The sequence below is a fragment of the Adiantum capillus-veneris genome, chromosome 23 (genome assembly GCF_014529385.1).
Source record: "Adiantum capillus-veneris isolate H3 chromosome 23, ASM1452938v2, whole genome shotgun sequence".
NCBI lineage: Eukaryota > Viridiplantae > Streptophyta > Polypodiopsida > Polypodiales > Pteridaceae > Adiantum > Adiantum capillus-veneris.
Window position 1 is genome coordinate 84,604,655 of NC_140953.1, and position 18,515 is coordinate 84,623,169.

The following is an 18,515-nucleotide window of genomic DNA, read 5'->3' on the forward strand; positions in this document are numbered from 1 at the left end:
TGGAACAAATGCTGATCATCAGGCATAGAGTCTCGATCCTCAAAGACCTGCAATGATTGCTCTCCGAGAATGACTCTGTAGAGGCTATCTATAATTGCCTATAGGAGATGAAGGATGAAGTGGTAGGCCACTCTCTTGCAAAGTCTGAAACTTGGCCTTTGCGCCTGTCCCTAGTGTTTTCTAACTCAAAAGCCCTACATGGGTGTTAAGTTGTAATTTTTCTTCTCCCTTATAAATTGAAAACGCAAATTTGGTTAAGAAAACCCTAAACCCGCAACAAACAGGGTTTACCTTCCCCTTATTTGCTTAGTATTGACCTTTGTACTAGCAGACATCACTTATATTTTCCAAGGTCAGTACCAAGTGAATAGGGGCATCGAACAAAGTGGTCTTCCCTTATTTGCTTGGTACTGGCCAAGGAAAAGTGTAAAAGCAAAAATCCTATGGTAAAGACGATGATCAGTACCAAGCGAACAGGGTTTACCTTGCCTTATTTGCCGTGTATTGACTACACAAATACAAGTGCACAAAAGGGTAGTAAGTAGCATACCTCTTCACTGTGTGTAGAGTTTTGTGTCACTAAAGCACTGCAGAACAGGAGTAAGAGAAGGATTTGCGAGAGTAAGAGGTGATGCGCAAAAAAAGTTGGGATGGTTTTCTTATCGCGTAGCATCGATGGGGGTAGAGTTAATAAAAATGATGCACAGTAGAGGACGCAAAAAGAGGTAGAATAGTTGAAATGTTTGGTGGGGGTACTGCCTCTTAAATTAGAATGCTTACCTCGGCGAGGGTGACAACTTCACTTATGCGAGAGATTGTGGTTGGTAAATCGTACTGCATGGGAATCTGAGATCATTTATTACTGGTTGTCCTTGTGAGCGCCGCTCACATGCCTTTTCAAGTCTCCGTTTAGGGTTAGACAGACGCCAATCGCCCTTCCAATTGCCATCTCCATTTCCAAGTGGAACAAATAGATCGCCACTGCCTTTGCCTTTTTTGCGCTCTTCCCCTTTCCCAGCTCTCCTGATTTGCAACAATATGAGGCAGTCACTTGTGACGATTCCATGACATTTGATGGCATGAGATATGTGCACCCAGCCGACCTTGACCCTGACAAGAGTGCTTCAAGGAGACTGAATCGTTGTCTAGAAAAGTATCCCTCCAATGCACTGCTTATACAAGACAGGTGTATGAAGCACTTCAAAAAGTGTCTATTACCTATACTTGCAGACAAATGCACTACAAGAGGTTGTGTGCTCTTGTGACGCTGTTAGCGACGGAAATACACTGGGTTTTTATAACCCCCGGCGTCGCTAAAACCGTCGCTACGAGAGCGTCGCTATAGGCGTCGCTATATAGAGACGCTCATAGCGACGCTCATAGCGACGGTTATAGCGATGTTTACACAGAAGTCTATAGCGACACTCCAGAGCCATAAATAGCGACGGTTATAGCGACGCCCGAGAGAATTTTTTTTGGTGACAGGGCATTGAATGCCCTGCCACCCATCAACCATATTGTACTTGATTCACTTTTTAAAAAAAGTGCAAGGGTAGATAATAGACCCAAAATAGTCACCCACAAGATGCATTGTTTGCAAAATTGACAATTGTACACATCATAGGCAAAATGTAATAATGACAATTGTACAACATCATAGGCATAAAGAATTGATTGGCAAAATGAACTGCGGTGACAAATGTAATAATATACATGGTTCAAAAAGACGTATAAAATCCGTCTCATGATACATAAGCTATGAGAAACCCTAAACTAATGCTATCTAGCTACGGCTAAACTGACATCGTTTAGTCAGACGTCTCATCGCGTCCAAGCAGCGTATCTGTCGGATTCTGCAAAAAAAAGACAATAAGACAGCTTTCAGTAAGTATAAACATATAACGACATTTATAAAACAATACAAAAAATAGAAAAGAGTAAACCCTAATACTAACCATGCCGCCGCGAGAACTGAGAATGTCCATCAGGGCGTTTAAGCCCTTCCTGCCTGCGTACTCGCGCTCGTACGGTGTGGGATCACGTCCTGTCATCGACCACTGTCAAAACATACAAAGATTTCATTATGTTAGAATTAAAAAACTCATAAACCCTAAACTATTGAACATAAAGAGCAATGCGAAAACACTTACAAAATCGGCCTCAAATGATGCCCATCCACCGCTCCCCAAGTGGTGCGAGCTCCCTGCCTCTACTCGCGCTCTGGCTGCATCCTTTTGTTGCTTCCACTTGTCGGGATTCTCGCGCGCTGCTTTCTTCGCATTCTTCCAATCTTCTTTGGCCAGCCAGTCTGGCCTGTTCCACCCATGCTTGATTGCTTTTTGCACTTCGGAACGCTTGTGTTTGCAGTATTCACGCATTCGAATCTTCATCAGGTCTTCATTGAAGCGCTGATCCCGTGTTGGAACGGGAAACTCATCATGAAGTATGCTGATGACTCTGGCTTTTAAATCACTTGGTACTTCACTCCATTTGTTTAGTATGTAGTGTCTAAACAGCTAAGAGCAAAGACCACGCATGCGCGAGATCACCTTCTTGCCGTCATCATCCATGATGATGCCGCCGCTGAAGTCGACAGAGTAAGGCAAGCCCTCTGGCCGGTGACGCGTGAACCTGGGTGTCCCGGTAGGGGTCTCTAGCGGCGTGTCGATGGGGGTACGGACGTCATGTGTCTCCACCGGCGTCTGGGCCCCGAAGCGAGGAGTGTCGAGTGGGGTGGCTCCTGGCGGAGTAGGTAGAGGTGTGTAGCTGCTAGGAACAGTCAGCCGCGCAAAACCTGGCGTAGATGGCGATGCTGTGGCTGGTGTGGGGGCGGGCAAAGAAGGGGAGGGTAAAGAGCCTCGTTGAACACGAGGCGGTGTGGAGGCATCGGCGGCGGAATCCCCACAACAACCGCCACCGCCACCACTAGAGCGCCGGTGTCTAGACGAGTGTGAAGATCGTCTCGTCGACACCGAAGCTTCGGAGCGCGCCGAATGCTCCGAAAGAGAGGGAGATGCGGATGGAGTAGGAACGCACGATGATGCGCCAGAGCGATGACGCTCCACGTACCACTGTCTCTGCTACGGTGACAAAGAAGAAAGAAACTCCTCATCATCCATACCTGCATTAAACACACGAATATTTAAACTTAATATTGAATGAATAAAGTAGACAATGACGCAAAGACCATTAAATACAATGACGTAATGACGCATATAAATACAATGACGCAATGAATTGAGTGATAGAAGAGGCAAGTCGAAAACTCAGAATTTTCAATCAAAAGATGTGAGCGCGAGTAGAAAAGAGCGTTATACACCATGGAAGGTACTTAGAGAGCCATAGCTTTTACAACAAGGAGCAAAATTGTTCAAATACAATATTTGTGGCTTTAAGAGATCTCTCTCTCATCCTCGCATAACTCAGCATAACTTCCTATATCTATATAGAGCTCTCCGTTTAAACACATATCCTCTGTTTCATTTTGTAGCTCGTCTGCATGCACCCCATATAGAGTAGTAGCATCTTGATACGTCCTTGCACTACGAGGGGCTACCTCTATGACGTACCACCAGTTTGATGTAGACTTTGTAGGATGAAATATTACCTGCCAGAGCCACATAACTTACATGAGATCTTTCAAGCACATAACTTGTAAAAGGGGGATGTTAACTATTTACATACTTACTTGTTCACAATGCTCGGGTAGTACGAAAGTGTCTCTTAGGTCAGTCCATTTCTTAGTAGAATCCACCTCAAGAAAACCAGACTCTCCTCTACGCACAATAGCGTTGCGACCCTCCATGATTATCTTGAACCATTGCACGTCGAACAAGTCGACAAAAAATCCTCTGTAATCGATCCTCAAAATCTCTTGTAGCATGCCGAAGTAAGTGAGTTCTGCCACCACAGGATCTGCATTAGAGGAACGTCGTCGATTACCCACATTCTTGAATATGTGCATTGGATCGAGCAAGTGATTGATCATGAGTCGGGGCTAGTATGGTAACTCGTACCATAGAGATAGTCTCTTCATCCGTGGAGGCAATCCGTCATCGCACATCTCCTTCTGCTCTAACCATGCTTGTGCAGACATCCTTGGTGGCTCTCTTCCCAAAAAGCCGTCGCGTAACACACGATTCTCTGGAAGATACGCTTGATGACCTTCGTAGATTTGCTTCTTCAGTGAGGGCGCCCTACGTGCATTCAGTCTAGGTCCACATGTGACACATGCTCTGAATCCGCTTTTTTGAAGCCCTGCATGTATACACATGATAATAGATCAACTATGGGAAAAAACAAGATTTACAGTGTCTGAGTGAGGAGTGTCAATAGATCACCTGAGCATTCTGTTAGCCCAGGATAGTCATGCATGGTCCACATTAGAATGCCTCTGATCAAAGCATTCCGTCGTCCTGTGTGTCGGCTCATATCCACCACCTCTATGCCAATCCACAATTGTTGTAGCTCTTCCAATAGTGGACGAAGATACGCATCCTTATTCTCCACTTTATATCGCCCTGGCACAATCAAGATTAGCCATAGGTGCCCCTTCTTCGTAGTCAACCACGGGGGAATATTGTAGTTGACGATGACAACGGGCCATACACTATAAGATGTTGATCTTTGACCAAATGGATTTACGCCATCCATAGCCAGGCCTAAGAGAAAATTTTGAGCTTCCCTGGCAAAATCCGACCATGTTCCATCTATATTTTTCCAGGCTGTGCAATCTGCAGGAATTCGTAGCACACCATCCGAAGATTTATTCTCCTCATGCCATGATGCTAGGGCGGCCATGGACTTACATTCAAAGAAATGCTTGATGCGAGGAAGCAGAGGAAAATGTCACAAAACCTTTTGTGGAATTTTTGTCCCGTGGAGATCTACTCGATATCTTTCGGAATCACATTTTGGACACTTCTCCATGTCTATGTATTCTCCTCTGAAAAGAATGCAGTCATTAGGAAAAGGGTGGATAGAATTGTAATCCATCCCCAAGTTTCGCAAAATCTTTCTTGCTTCATCTCGGGAATCTGGCATCACATTGTCAGCTAGTAGTATGTGCTCTTTAAGCAATCTACACAACATAAAAATACGATACAGTCGTGTAAAAATCTATCAGATCATTATACATTTAGAGTTTTATTAAAGTAAACTAATTGTAATAGATCACCTGAAAAGCGCTGTGACGCTAGTGTCACTCCATCCAAACTTTGCCTGCATGTTGAGAAGAACCAGGAGTGCTTTCAATCTAGACATACGTGCTCCATTATACAATGGCGTATCGGCTTCCCTTTTCATATCATCACAGATAAGCCTTTCTGAATCCATGATCGTCTCGATCATTTCATCAATCTTGGGCTCAAACATTGCCTCGTTGGGAATGTGCTCTGCATGATCATCACCCGAGCTGTCAGAGGCTACATCTTGTGGCCTCACATATGCTGCTTGACCAAAGCGCCTGCGAACACGTCTATTGGGTTGCAAGATTGCTGCTTGTTGGCCAGCGTCAGAGTCCGACGAGTTATAATTGGCAACAACTCGATCTATAATAGATGGATCGAACTCGCCAAATTCGTGAACGTGCTGCAAAGAAACACGTCTTGTCCATCGCACAGCATGCTTGCATTGATTACAAGGACATAAGACCCTCGTTGAGAGATAGGTGTTTCGGTTGGACGGTCCCACATCCTCGTCACTACTCATAATGAGGATAAAAATATTATAACCTGGACAACAAATTTAATATTCTATTGGCATTCTTCATCTTCTCTCTCTCTCTCTCTCTCTCTCTCTCTCTCTCTCTCTCTCTCTCTCTCTCTCTCTACCTCACATTCTCTAGTCATGTCCAACCCCCACACACCTCGGTCTAGAGGTGCACGGAGATCAGAACCACCGGGTTATAATCTCGTCTTTATTGGTCAATACCTATATTTGTGGGTACAAGAAATCTACAGACCCACGTCTACATGATACTGCATGTAGTGGACAAAACCCCTTTGCCTCTTCTCTAGCTGTAGCACCTCACAGCATCTTAACATCTTTTCACAGTATATCTTTTCACTGTTCGTCTAACTCTAAACCCTAAACCGTTAGTAATTCTTGCGTGGACTCGATCTAACGTAAATAAGCATAAATCTAAATAAACGTAAATCTAACTAAAAATAAACCTAAATCTAATTTAACGTAAGTCTACATCTAACCTCATCTTTAACGTCTTTTGGGATAGTTTCCTACGACGTTAAAACTCTCTTCTTCTTGTGTGTGTGTGTGTGTGTGTGTGTGGGTAAACCTAAATAAACCTAAGTCTAATCTAATATAACATAAATCTAAATCTAACGTAAATTATGTTATATTAAAAACAAAGAACTAAACTAGCAGGGATTATAAGAACCTTAAAACTGATTTAACACATAATTTTTCACATAACTCAGCAAGAGTTGGCATTCTCATCACTAAAGATGTGAGAGTTAACTTCTGGCGGTCACGCTGCCTCATCTCCATCCACATCTGATGACAGCAATTGGCCCTTTGGACCGTTCTTGCTCTTGTTACTAACTTTGAAGTTGCTGTTGAATGACTAGAGGTTGTCTAGATGGTCATTGTCGGGGATGTAGTGACTCTTACCGCCCTGAAGATCCACCTTCTTCCCTATCTTCTGAAGACATTTCACCAGTACTTTTGGATCGACGGAGCCCACCATGAGTGAAGGCAGCAATACCCTATATTCCATTGAGGGCTTTCTTCACCCGCTTCATGCAGGCATCGCAGTCTATGGAGACCTAAATCTAATCTAATATAACGTAAATCTAAATCTAGCGTAAATAAACGTAAATCTAACTAAAAATAAACCTAGATCTAATCTAATTTAACTTAAATAAACCTAAATCTAACTAAAAATAAACCTAGATCTAATCTAATTTAACTTAAATAAACCTAAATCTACATCTAAACTAATCTTTAATGTCTTTTATGATAGTTTCCTACGACGTTATAACTCTCTTCTTCTTGTGTGTGTGCGCGTGTGTGGATGTGTGTGCCAATAAAAAGAGATAAATGGTATAACCTTTCTATCACCCATGCCAAGTATGATAGATTGGTTATGCCATTTCCCTCTTGAATAATAGGTCTTGAGTTCAACTCCTCGTCGGCTAGATCTTTTAGGTCTTTTAATTTTAATTAGTTTCCTACGACGTTAAATTAGTTTCTCTCTCTTTCTCTCTCAATGTGTGTGCGTTTTTTTGTTTATGCATGTTTTCTCTCTCTTTTCCTCTCTCAATGTGTGCGTTTTTTGTTTATGCATGTTCTCTCTCTCTTTTCCTCTCTCAATGTGTGCATTTTTTGTTTATGCATGCTCTCTCTCTCTCTCTCTCTCTCTCTCTCTCTCTCTCTCTCTCTTTTCCTCTCTCAATGTGTGTGTGCATTATTTGTTTATGTATGTGTGTGTGAGTTTTTGTTTATGTTTGTACTCTTTCTCTCTCTCTCTCTCGCTCTCTCTCTCTCTCTCTCTCTCTCTCTCTCTCTCTCAAAAACACTATGTGTGTGTGTGTGTGAGAGAGAGAGAGAGAGAGGGAGAGAGAAAGAGGGGAAGGGAACATGAGAGTGAGGAGAGGGAAGGAGCATACCTGGCTCTCCTTCCCCTCCTCGTGTGTGTGTGTGTGTGGAGAAGAAAGAGAGAGAGAGAGAGAGAGAGAGAGAGGGAGAGCGTTACCTGCTCCTTGCTTGAGGGCGCCGAAAAACTCAGATCTGAGATCTGAGTTTTTGGGCGCTCTCTGTTATTTTTTTTAGCCCAGCTGGCGTCGCTATAAGCGTCGCAAATTTACAAGTAAATTTGCAACGCTCATAGCGACGCCGGGATTTTTGTTTTTTGAGCGTCGTTGTGTGAGCGTCGCTAATATGAATAGCCTCTTGTAGTGATGGTGAGTCAGAGACTTCCTAGTCAACAATTTTTGGTAGTTTTCCATTGGCGCCGGAGGAAGAGGTAGAGGATGTGGAGGTGCAATTCGACCAAGAAGAAGAGCGGGTAGAGGTACTAAAGGAGACATTTGATGCGGGCTTAACTCTTGTTTCTCTTGCGAATGCAGCAATAGGGTGCAAGCAAGAAAATCCAAGTAAGGAAGTGACTTTTCCTCTAAATTGTGCTCCCAGCTTTGCTATGGCGGGCGACACCCACTATGTTTTCCTCACAGATATCATGCATGAGCTCAATATACGGGAGGACTATGGCCAAGGTGCAATTGCAAATTCTTGTGAGGCAGACATGGGGTTTGTGGATGATGATGGAGTGGACCAACATATTATTGCTAACACAACTGTCCGCGACTCACAGTTCACTTCAGGGTGGCAACAAATGATCAAAGATACATTCAATGAAGCGAAGTCCGTAGAGGCCAATTTGCCAATAGATGAGCACTTTGAATCGACAACAAAAAAACTCGGTTTGGAAAACATGGGTAGGCCCGAGGCACCCAGAGATCAGGTAATGAATAGACAATCTATTCACTTGTGGGGGAGGTTGATGCTAGAAATGGACGAGAATCAGATGATAACTTTTGTCGTGCATTCAAATGGTATTGGAGATGGCCCAGTGATAAAATATCATGATCATTTTTTTTGTTGAGAGGTGCTAGTGTATGACGATAGTTTCCTTAGAAGAGCGGGAGGCTCACAGCAAGGGCTTGTCACTGGAGTCCAAGGCAAGGATGCAGCGTTGTCTCACTACATCGGGCGTTTCAACCACAAAAAGGTTTGTAGAAACAATTCAAGTACATGGAAATTGTACTCATCTCACTTACGACCCATAAATTCATTAGAACTTTTATGTAGATCATAATATACCACAAGGAATACTCCGATGACAATGCAAAGCTCCCACTGTTTGCAATGAAAGTTATTACAAGATTGTGTGGTCGGCACCCCCTCCCACTGAATGTAGAAAGGCTAATTTTGGTTGAGAAACTGTTAGCTCTACGTGTATTTGGCATTGGCTATGGGTGCTAAGTACTCAGAGCCCCCTATTTCATGTCCTACACATCTCAGGCTCTAGCTGCAGGGGTTGAAGAGCCGAAAATCTTAGATCTGTACAACAAGTAGCTGTTTTTGAGGGAAAGAAGACACCTGATGCCGGTGGGGATGTTGCCATCAACAGAGGAACGAGCTCGTCTACAGAGCTTGCACATCGAAGAGGTACAAAGTGAGGAATAAGGAGGTGCATCGATGAGGATAAAAACGACGAACTCAGGTCCATATTCTCCTGCTCCTGACTCCTGACCGTCGCCACCTTGCACGGCACTCCGCCGAATTTGAAGCTCCCCAAGCCATCTGTTTCTTCTCTTTGCGGATGTGTTGTAAAGACTGTGTAATTTTTGAATTCTTAAGAAGTTCCTTATGCCTTGCTCTATGAATTAGTCGTGTATAAGTCCATTGGTGTAACTCTAATAGGCTATTGGCCTTATCTTTTCCTCCCCCATGTCTAGTGTGCTTAAAATAACTTGTTCTTGCCATGTAGTGGGTTTTTTCCATGTCTTGTGTGGACCATATTGATATATTGATCCGTATGTCTTGGCAAAATATGGACCATGGTTGAACACTATGTGCTGCATTGAAATAAAACAAAATGGTCAATACAGTATAATTTATTTTTTTTTGTATACGTAGAATGTTAACCCACCATGTAATGTGTGATATGTTGCCCACCCCACCCTGTAAGGTAAGCCTTTTTCCAATCCAGCAAGGCTGCTTGAAATGATGCGAGCTTACTTTGGTCCCAAGAATGCTGCTCAACGTAGTGGAAAATAGTGATTTCCACACATTTTCCTTGTGATTCTGATTGCCCCACCACCATTGTCTTTAACCACTTTATGTAAATATTTCCATTTGTTGAGAACAGGTTTCTCCTTTTTTCTCTATCTGAATCTTTGAGGCTAAACCCAAGAAACCTTCTTGCCTTCACTCCGCCTATGGGTGCTTTCCTCAGTATCTTGTACCAACCTTAAGACATCTTAGGGTCCTCTTAGATTTTGACATTGCCTCCATGCAAACCAATGTCTGAGAGCACTCCCTCTAATGCTTTGATCACTCTTTTTTACTCACTCTCTAGCTTTAATGTCCACGCAAAACATATGTACAAATGAACCACCTTTTCAATTATTCGACAGAGTGCAGAAGTGTACAGACGTGAACTCTACTCAGATGAATATCAAGCACTAGTTCAAAAGTCTTATCTTGAATATGTTTGTTGGGAGCTCTATTCCATTGCACACTCTCAAGAGATTGTTCATCAAAAAAATATAAGCATGGATTTGCCACAGCTGCTCTATGTGTTATGTTGTACATACACTTAAGAGTCTTTAAGTCACCTGCCATGTGCCATTCCACTGTGTAGTCACCAATTCCTTCCGCTGAAAGAATGGCTCCGTTTCTTTGTTCACTGATGATAGAAGGAATTTGGGTTTGACTAAAAACCCAATCGAGGATTTCAAAATTTTCCTTATCAACCTGCAATGGAAAACAAAAACACAAAATCAACAACCAAATAATCAATATTTTTGTTATCATAGAGTGAACGAAGTATATCTGAAATGATCCTAGAGTTAGAATGTTGTTTTTGGATTGCACACGCTGAAGTATCATGGATCCTCTTTCATTATTGATGGATCCAGAGCTCTAATTATGAGGGTAATGGTGACTCTCTCTAGCTTCTTGTTCTTCAGGACCTCACACACATCGAGCTTCAAAACAAACTTGAGAACCCCACCGCACTCCTCTTGACTGATGTCAAAGAAGTGAATTGCATACCTTTGCAATGCTTCAAGATCAACAAAGAGGTTGTTGTGCTCCTTAAAATGTACCTCCTTGTCGCCCTTGCCTAAGAACGTTGCTTCAATATGGAATGGTGACCCAAGTTTCTCAAACACCTCATTGTTTACGTGCCGGCAAGCATCCTTTACATGTAATGGCTTTGGCAGCCATGATCCTCTCTATAGTTTATTTTGAGAATTTTTAGCTAATGCTTTGAAGAGTACCCTGTATCCCATCTGCGAGATGCCACTCTCATCAAGTATTGCTTGCACTTCCATTGGTTCCAGCTTATTCTCATTCATGAAGGGGGTAAGGAGCCTCCCTTTCAACTTACAAATTTTTTTTTGAGTTATCATCTCTTCAACTACTTCTTTTGGAACTAGACGGTTGTAATGCACTCCGACATTGAATCTTTCACCATTCAAGTTTGGATTCAGTAAAGACCTGCCAAAAACGCACCATGCGTTATGATCATGTATAGGAAAGTAAGTGTATCCATTTCTTAATGAAGCACATTGAAGAAACAAACTTCGAGTTACCACTACCAACCTTCATGTTCTCAATGTTTTACATATCTCATTTTCTTTTCCGACTACCAAGCACGGTGTCTTTCTCTCGCAAACTTGTGATCTTATTCTCAAGGCCTTGGATTGTCTCTCTGTTTGATGAAATCTTTTGAGAGCATGCTTCATTAAGTTTCTTCAGTTGTATGTTCTCCATCGCCAGGAAGTTTCTTTGCCTTTCCGCATTCAATCCTCTCATTTCCAAATTTTTGGTGTATCCCAATAGCCCATCCTTGCCATCGCCTATGAAATGTAAGAGATTAGTGATATTAGCAAAGGGAGGTGGCACATTTGTTGTAGGATTCTTTGGATAAATAGACCCATCGGTCCATAAATCCAAATGATTTTCCTTGTTTGTCCTTCTAAGTTCTTTCTCCCGTTGAGATAAGAAAGACTCTCTCCTATGTTTCTGCAGCGGTGCGTACTCGCGCAATACATCAACATGAAGATGATGTGTGTTCTTTCTTTGGGTAAGTGTTAAAGATGAAGGGGCTGAGGATTGCAAGTTCAAATTAGTGTTTTCATCATGAAAGGAAGCATTCTCTATTCCTAGAGTTGATAGAGAAAAAGACGGAGACTCGAAACTCATGAAATATCTCAGGTTTTGGGAGGGAAGGCCATATTCTCAAGTTTAGAGTTGATAGAGTTCGTGTGGCTTATAATTCTGGAGGGAACGCTTGTAAGTTGGCATTTCAAATCATTAGTCATATGGTTAGTTGGATTCCTGACAAGAGAACAAAGGATAAGAATGATAAAAATAGTGGCTACCTACCAAAGAATGTCATTTTGGCTTTTGTTGCGTAGAGAAGTATCACATAAAATGCACAATTTAACATTTTCATTTTATCTCTCGAAGCCGACAAGGCACTTCTTACAGGGCCCAAAAGTGAGTCCAACTTTCTCCTAATGATTTTCTTCTGTAGTGTTAGAGGCCGCATTCTAATTCTGTCCGATACTTGATATGTGGCTCTCACATCCTCTTCATCAGCTACAACCAGGCTTCTTGTTGATGATATGGGGATTGGGACTGAAAAGGAAACTTGGTGTCCCATACTCAACATTTCTCCTGCTGGAGGGGTTCTCCATGGACTGGTCAAAGGTTTCCATTGTGGTGCATGCGGGATTTGGACCAACCTTGGTACTCCAGGCTATGGGGATTGCCTTTCTTGTGCTCTCCTCTACATGTTTTGGTTTGCTTCTGGTTCTTTTGATATGTCAGCTCTCACCTATTCTTTAGGAATCTCCTCCCTATCTTGCTCTTTCCTGGTAACCCATGGTGGGATTGGAGTGCCATAGGACACCTCAAAATCCCCTATCAATGTGTATTGTGCTTGAAGAAGGTCTACATAAGTGTTCCTTTCTTATTTTTCCTTGTCTTCTGGTGATGGTGCTGCCTCTTCAGTCTTTTCTAGTGAGTGCTCTTGTTGGGATGTAGAGGGCTTTGGACTTAGAGGATGAGTAGAGGAGCTTGGTGGTGAAGGTGGTGGAGTTGCACCTTAGGTCTTCTCACCTACTTTCCCTTTCTTGACGTGAGACTCTGGAATTTCTTCACCAGCCTCTTGATATCTTGTACCTCTTCCATTGTGAAGGGCTCTAAGTTTTGCTATTTTTTCACCCTTTCAAATTCTTCATAGGCTCAAATGTAATGATCTAGCTGATCCTCCAGTGGTCTTGAGGATCTTCTTTCAATCCTTGCTGGATATGGTATCCAATAATCCTCATTTAGTGTCCTTTGAGTGCCCATTCTGCCTTGAATTGCTCAATCAGCCTCTCAATCCGAGCGGCCCTTTGGCTGTGTGACTCTTTGGACCTTGATTCATTTTTCATCACCATCTTACCCTTCTTTCTTAGGGGCTCCTTAGACTCTTCCTCTTGTACAGTCCTAGCCTCCTCTGGAACTGTGTGGCAACTCGTGGTGCCATTTCTATTTTTTGTTCATCTTCTATGTCTTACTTTACCACTCATTCTTTGTTGGTGGGGCAGACAGGCCATTGTCCTCTTGCACCGATAGCTTCATATGCAATCTTTGTCATTGTTTCTCGGCCTCCAATGTAGTTGGGCTTTTTTGTACCCATACCAATCACTTGCTCATGCAGATATTGGGCATAATTCACCTCTTTGGGCACACTACTTCTCAATGCCCAAGTGATTGTAGTGGCCACTGCATGTGGAGGCTTTGTGTACTCTGTGAGTGCTTGCTACAAACATGAAAATATTGGTTGTAAAGCTTGTAGATCTTTGCATCCCTTATGTCTACCAGGTCTTTGAATGTCTAATTGGGTTCTTGTAAGAGTAGACCTTTACTTCATCTCTTCTTTCTCTAACAGAGCTACCCTTATTATGGAGGCCTAGTGCATTTGCTATGATTTGAGGTGTAATCACCACCTCTATCTTCTATCCATCCATCCAAAGTAGTAATCATTATCCCCGGGGCAGTCACTTATCAAAAGACCCCTATATCACATGCGTTCAAGAGGTAATTAATAATACCCCAATATACATACTATACTTCCACTATGAGCCTATTTAAAAAACCCCACCCCCCTCTGTATGTATACATTTTTATACATTTTGGTCTTTTAATAATCCTCTCCCGTTAACTCACATGATATCATACACATTCTAAGAAGTGACCGCCCCGGGTCACTATCTTGCCACCTTTTTGGATTCAGTTGGCTAGCTCCTCGTAGATGCTTTGCACATCTACACCAGCTGGTGTTACTGTGAAGAAGTTGTACAAATTTTCTCTTTCTAGTTGGGTGAGTGTTTCTTCTTTGTTTGCATACTCCAAAATTTCACATGGATTCATTGGGGTATCCACTGTATTTCCTTGAAGGTATTTGAAGGTTCCTTGATATACTTCCAATCCTTCTCTTTCTAATGTTATCTTGTCTACCCAAGCTTTGGCTGGCTTGAGCATCTCTTCTGGTAGTGTGTAAGGCTCACTAGCTGCAATAATGTCCTTCAAGGAAAACCTCTTCTTCTTTTTTGTGGCTTCCATTAGTGTTAACACTAGAATGGTAACCTAACAGGACATAAAAGTGTCCTTTCAGGGTTTTGGACAAAAATTCCAAAACCATAGTAGATCCACTCATTTTGAAAAATCCTTTCATGAGCTTATAGTTCAATGACTACTACATATGGAAAAAATGAGAAACTTGTAATTTTTCTCATCCCTTGGTCACTACAAGCCTCCAAAGTTGATGGACCAGTGCAGTTTGCCCAAAACAGCAATTTCTTACGGTTGATTGCATATAAATAAGAGTGGGGATTTTTGTAGGACATGAGATAAAATGCCCCGTTAACTTCAATGGGTTGGTGACCAAAACATATGGTTGCTCTTACCTCACTAATTTTTTTTTGGGCAAAAAAAGAAGGTACAAAAAAGTTACATTTTTGCCATTCTACGAACCTATCATCAAAGTTTCTATAGTCACGCTCAATACAGATACAATATACATGTTTTCTTAGTTCCCTTTGGGCCTTTGGATTCAAAAGGATCCATGAAGCATGTCAAAAGGATAATGGACCTCTTACAATTGGAACCTTGGGGGCAATGATAAAGTGCTAAATACAACAAACATGAAAAAACTGGGTTTAGCATTATGACCTCTAGAAACCCATAGAAACTACTCAATATCTAGCCAAGTTTGTAGTCTATGATTAGATATGGTTACTACCTACAAAATACACACAATTGGCCTAAGAAACTAGCAATATTGAGAAAGTTATACTTGCTACTCTAAAATGTATCGTATTCTTCAGCAATCAAAAAACTCAACCATCATCATATACTATGCTATATAGCATATTAGATCCCCCAAAACTCAAGGAAGATTAGCTTTATGTTATACATTACACTTACACAATCAAAATTGAATTTGGATATCAAGAAAGCCATCAAAAAAATCATAAAAGTGCTAATTTTCGCCAAAAAACAGGATTATGCAATTCTTGTAAATTGGTCATAACTTTCAATTTTAACACTTAGCTCTCCCTACAAGCATCAAAACATGTTGCGAACTATGAATGCCTAACCTCTAGCCATCTAAACCTCACAAACATGAAGTTTAGAGTGGTATAGTTGCCAAAAATAGAAAAAAAACCAAAAATAGGACCCGTTTTTTCACACAGTTTAGGTTCAAAAATGTTGTGCAAGAGTAAGGTTAATGGTGAGATCGATACTCCCAAAAAAATGCTAAGTTTTTTTCAGCTCATAAGGAACTTTGTGGATATATAGCACCTAGAAATTCATTTTCATACTCTTCAAATAATTCAAGCAAAATGGTCACTTAACAGGACACAAAAGTGTCCAAGGACATAAAAGTGTCATGTTACCATTCTAGTGTTAGTCCTTACAGACACCCTATCACCTTCGACGGATACCTTATAATTTTTTGATTGAGTCATGGATTGGGCTTGTCGGTACAATTGGTGTGTATGTGATTGCCGATGAGAGGCGCACCACGTATTCTATTTTTACATGATTTTTACTATGAGCGACCACTGTGGACGTCCATGTGTGAATGGGTCAGACTCTTATAAAAGGTCCATTTGAACTAGAAATACTCATTCTTTGAGGTGCATGCTAAGAAGTGCTCTTGCTACTTCTCTACCTTCTTCTCCTTCATGAGAGAGAGAGAGAGAGAGAGAGAGAGAGAGAGAGAGAGAGAGAGAGAGAGAGAGAGAGAGAGAGAGTGATCGATCATTGTGGTGGCATTGGCAGCGGTGGTGAGGTGGTTGAGCGCGACAACGGCTCCTTATTCTTTGTAGCATGTGATCCTTCACGACGGAAGCTTTGAGTGACATACCATTGCCCCTTTGATCTTGCTAGGACTGTCTAGTTGTGTACATACAACCATTCATGGATCGCACATGATGTTTTGGCAAGTTCCCAGCCTTCAACACGTGCAACAAAGCGCACATTTTTGGCGTCACTGCCACGGACTGTCTTGAACTAATCTTGAGGAGCACTTAGTGTTACCTCTAAAATCCTTTCTTTCATCTATTTCAGCTTTTCCCTGAGTTTGTGTAGATCTGTTATTAGTGGCTGTAATGTGTTGGTTTTAGTAGGATTTGTTAGCTCTCTTAACACTAGGTTGGTAATGGGACACTTTTATGTCCTGTGAAGTGACCATTTTGCTTGAATTATGTCAAGAGTTTCAAAATGGATTTTGAGGTGCTATCTATCTAGAAAGTTGTCTCATGAGCTGAAAAAAACTCGACATTTTTTTGGAATATCAATTCCATCTTTAACATTGTCCTTGCACAACATTTCACAACCTAAACTGTGTGAAAAAACGGGTCCTGTTTTTGGCTTTATTCAACTTTTTGCAACTATACCACTCTAGAATTCATGTTTGTGAGGTCTATAATGCTAGAGAACTATCTTTAGTAGTCCTCAACATGTCCTGATGCTTCTAGGGAGAAATAAATATTAAAGTTGTCAGTTAAGACCAAATTACAAAAATTGTCAAATCCTGTTTTTTAGCCAATTTTAGCTCTTCTATGAAATTTTTGGTGGATTTCATGATATCCAAATTCATTTTTGATTTTCTATGTTGCATATTGTAACATAAAGCTAACATTCCTTGAGTTTTAGGGCACCTAATACCCTATTTTGCATAGTACACAACGATGGTTGATTTTTTCAATTATGGAAGAAAACGAAACATTCTAGTATATCAAGTATAGCTTTTTCAATATTGTTAGTTTCTTGTGAAAACTACATGAATTTTGTAGGTAGTAACCATATCTAGTCATAAGGATCAAATTTGGCTAGATATTGAATAGTTTCTATGGGATTCTATAACTCATAATGTTCAACCCAGTTTTTTCATGTCTTCTGTATTTAACACTTCATTTTTGTCCCCAAGATTCATCTTGGTAAGAGATGTATTATTCTTTTGACATGCTCCATGGATCCTTATGAACATAAAGGACAATAGGGAACTAAGTAAACATGCACATATTATTTGTATTGAGCGTGGCTATAGAAACTTTGATGATAGGTTTGCAGAATGGTAAAAATTCAGCTTTTTTGTACCTATTTATTTTGGCAAAACAAAAAATAGTGAGTGAGAAGCAATCATATGTTCAGATCACCAACCCATTGCAGTTAACTAGGGAATTTATCTCAAGCCCTACAAAAATCCCTAATCTTATTTTTATGCAACAAAACGTAAGAAATGACTGTTTTGATGAAAATTCACTGGTCCATCAACTTTGGAGGCTTGGTGTGACCAAAAGATGATAAATTTTACAAGTTTCTTATTTTTTCCATGTTTAGTAGGCCTTGAACTATAACCTCATGAAAGGATTTTACAAAATGAGTGGATCTACTATGGTTTTGGAGGTTTTTTTCAAAACCCTGAAAGGACACTTTTATGTCCTGTTAGGTTACCAACCTAGTGTTAAGTGCTGTAATGTACATGTTTTGTTAGATCTACTAAGTTTTGTAATGTGCAGGTGTTAGCATATTTGTTAGTTAGTGTTTAGTTCTGTATTATGCATTAGACAGTGAGAAGATTGACTGTGTGTAGTTTCCTGTGTTAGAAAATGTTTGTGCAGTGTTAATTAGTATTAGCTAGCACTATTAGCTGGAGGCAGGTTAGACAGAGCTGCCGGAGGAGCTCGGCACGTACGTGCAACATTATCCACAGAGAAGTTGTTTTTGAAAAAAATGTTCTTTTGTTTAATAATAATAATTTAAAAAAAATATATATATATATAATTTTTAAACAAAAAATCCAAAACCAAAAAGAAATTTAAAAAATATTATATTTAAAGGAAGGGATAGGGATCGAGATTAAGCCCAAGCCCAAGCTCAGGCCTAGGCCTCAATCGTTAATCTTTTGATATAGTATATACACTACTATATATATAAAGAATAGGACCTCAAGTGAAGGGAGGGCATGTGAGACAAGTTCCTAAAGTCCTTCACCTTTCCCTTCATACTTACCAGACTTACTAATTTTAGCCTTCTTCGAGTAAGAAAAATACTATTTCTAGGATTTTGAGGGCTTTAAGAGACTAAATCAAGGGCTATAAAGCACGACACGTCCCTTTAACCAAGATGCTCATTTTGAGATATCACAGGCCATATTCCGTGACTAGGTTAGGAAAAGGACAAAAAAATTGGATTGTAAA